This window comes from Oncorhynchus keta, chromosome 20 (assembly GCF_023373465.1).
Source record: "Oncorhynchus keta strain PuntledgeMale-10-30-2019 chromosome 20, Oket_V2, whole genome shotgun sequence".
Taxonomy (NCBI): domain Eukaryota; kingdom Metazoa; phylum Chordata; class Actinopteri; order Salmoniformes; family Salmonidae; genus Oncorhynchus; species Oncorhynchus keta.
This window is the reverse complement of record NC_068440.1, coordinates 4,852,939-4,856,084: the sequence shown is the minus strand read 5'-3', so window position 1 is coordinate 4,856,084 and position 3,146 is coordinate 4,852,939.

Genomic DNA, 3,146 nt, shown 5'->3' with positions numbered 1-3,146 from the left:
ACGGTGGGTTTGTGCCCATAGGCAACGTTGTTGCCGGTGATGTCTGGTGAGGACCTGCCTTACAACAGGCCTACAAGCCCTCAGTCCAGCCTCTCTCAGCCTATTGCGGACAGTCTGAGCACTGATGGAGCGATTGTGCGTTCCTGGTGTAACTCGGGCAGTTGTTGTTGCCATCCTGTACCTTTCCTGGCAGGTGTGATGTTCAGATGTACCGATTGGGTGCAAGTGTTACACGGGGTCTGCCACTGCGAGGATGATCAGCTGTCCGTCCTGTCTCCCTGTAGCGCTTTCTTAGGCTTCTCCCGGTACGGACATTGCAATTTATTGCCCTGGCCACATCTGCAGTCCTCATGCCTCGTTGCAGCATGCCTAAGGCACGTTCACGCAGATGAGAAGGGACCCTGGGCATCTTTCTTTTGGTGTTTTTCTTTAGTTTCCGAAGTTTTCATAACCGTGACCTTAATTGTCTATACAGTCTGTAAGCTGTTAGTGTGTTAACGACCGTTCCACGGGTGCATGTTCATTTAATTGTTCATGGTTCATTGAACAAGCATGGGAAACAGTGTTCAAACACTTTACAATGAAGATCTGTGAAGTTGTTTGGATTTTTACAAATGCTTTGAAAGACAGGGTCCTGAAAAGGGGAAGTTTCTTTTTTTGCTGAGTTTACATTAGATTTGAGTGACGTTTGTGATGACTTGCACTTCCCAGCGTTGACATAGCACAGAAACTGACATAATTACTTTGTACACCTTGGCTAATGTCAGCAGGCTTAGAATTGTTTTTATACACTCCAATAGACAATTGTATAATTGTAGAAATAGACACATTTAGAACAACAGTTGCTTGTCTAATTGAAGTGGTTGGTCCATTTTCTAATTTCATATAGAATAAAGTATTGCAGTACTAAGAAAAAAGCTACACATTTGATGGAAAGTGCTTGGACGGACGCAAGATTAAAAAGGCTGTGTAATTATATATAGGGCTAGTGTAGTGTAAATTTGAGAAATTGCAGCTTTTGCAAATAATGTTTTGTTAATATTAATGGTTATAATAGCCAATAAAATAGTATTATCTTAGTTAATAGTTTATCAGAGTAAAAGGTTATAGACAAAGAACGTATATGCTACAGACAATACTCTGTAATGCATGCCATTATTACAATTCTCTCAGCTTTTCCCCAAATTGTCTTATCTGATAATAAGGGTTGCGTCAAACACATTTGGTCTCTAATCTAGCCTATCACTTTATGAGGTGTGCTGCCTCGTGTTGGAGAGCCAAGAGGGTTGCCTCGTAACAGCGTGAACTAAAATGACCTGAGACGGAATCAGTGAAGCAGAAATACTGATGGTGGCACTGAAAACGAATGTCTCTGAGGAGAGAGAAAAAAAATCTATGCCTAATAATACAGTACACTAGCATTTTACTCTCCTCAATTTGTCTATTATTACCCCAATAGACCCCCTCTATTTCTCTCTGTCTCTCCTTCTGATGTCCATTGCAAAATTGGAACCGTAGTTCGAGACATATCTCTAATCTGCTTCTCTGTTTTCAATTCCTATGATAAAGTTATTCAGAGATATAGAACATGTATTGTTTCTCGTGAAGGACCATGATTACAGATTTGAATATTGTTATTAGGGTGACGTTTTATTCCAAAAGTATTATTCAATTAGTATTACTACTATGGTTATTATTCTGTTACATGGAAATCTCTTTTACATTTGATTATCATTACTATATTTACAATGTACATGGTATTTGGAGAATATGTTCTTATTCTGATAACACGGTGTTCTAGAAATATGTTGAGTGGAAAGTAAGCACAGTACTGTGACCCGTAGTGCTGTTACTCACCTCTATACAAGAGATGTATTGGTATGGAATGTTCTTATGCTTTTTAGGCTCACTCCTCGCATATCTAGTTGTGTTTAGATCTACACTGTTCTCTCCCCACATACTTGTTTCGTGAGGCCGTTCTGTGTCATTTAAGATGACAGGCTGGGCAAATGCTACTGCTTCTTTGCAGTACTCATACCTTTTCTCTGAGCTTGTAAATGTAATGGATTGGCATTTTCAAATTGGCTGGCGAATCACAGTGTACATGTACTTTTCTTGGGGTTTATTTCTGTTCATGGATATTACACATGCATCTGTTGTGTATGAATTGAGTCGTTTGAATAAAATTGTTTTTTTTTTGTTGTGCAAGAGTAGGTCATAGTGATGTGTACTCTACAGCTATCTCGCTCTCTGTCTTTCACTCTCTCCCACTCTCTCTCTGTGGCCTTTCCACTCCCTACATCTCTTAGGTGCGTATTTATAGTTGGCCCGGATTCCTCCATCCCTGTATCTCTCTTTCGCTCACTGTCAGAACATGAACGATCACTCAATATCTGGTGAGAGGAGGCTGGTGAGAGGAGCTATAGAAGGACGGGCTCATTGTAGCTGGAGTGAAATCAATGGAACGGTATCAAACACATCAAACACATTTGACTCGGTTCCATTTATTCCATTCCACACATTACAATGAGCCCGTCCTCCTATTGCTCCTCCCACCAGCCTCCTCTGAGATAGAGATAGAGAGGGAGGTGGTGGGACCAGGCCAGACTGTGTCTGCAGGAACACAGATGGTCATTTAGCCTCCCGAAGAGCGACCCAGCATCTCTGCGATCGTTTTACTTGGTCTGTCGCAACATGCATCTCTGTTCCACTACACCTCCCTGCCTCCCTTGAGCGGACCTGCACTGTCGCTCACTGTGTGTGTTTGTGTCATCGGGTCAGGCACCGGATACTTATGAGCCAATCACCTCAGCAGTTGCGGCAAGGCTGATTAATAACGATGGGCAATGAATGAAACTGTGTGCCACATGCTCCTTCTGTGCAGTCAGCCAAGATCAATGATTCATGTTGACCCCTTGAGCTTAATACTTTCTCTGCATCAATGAATCTGTTCACTCTTGCCCCCTCTCTCTTTTATATCTCCCCAAAACCTGTTTATTTGTACTTATTTCACCTTTATTTAACTAGACAAGTCAGTTAAGAACATATTCTTATTCATACTTTGCCCTGTTTATCTAAATGCACTCCCAAAATGTCTTAGCATGAACCGTAAATTAATATCCCTGTCCTACATAAGGACAAACCTC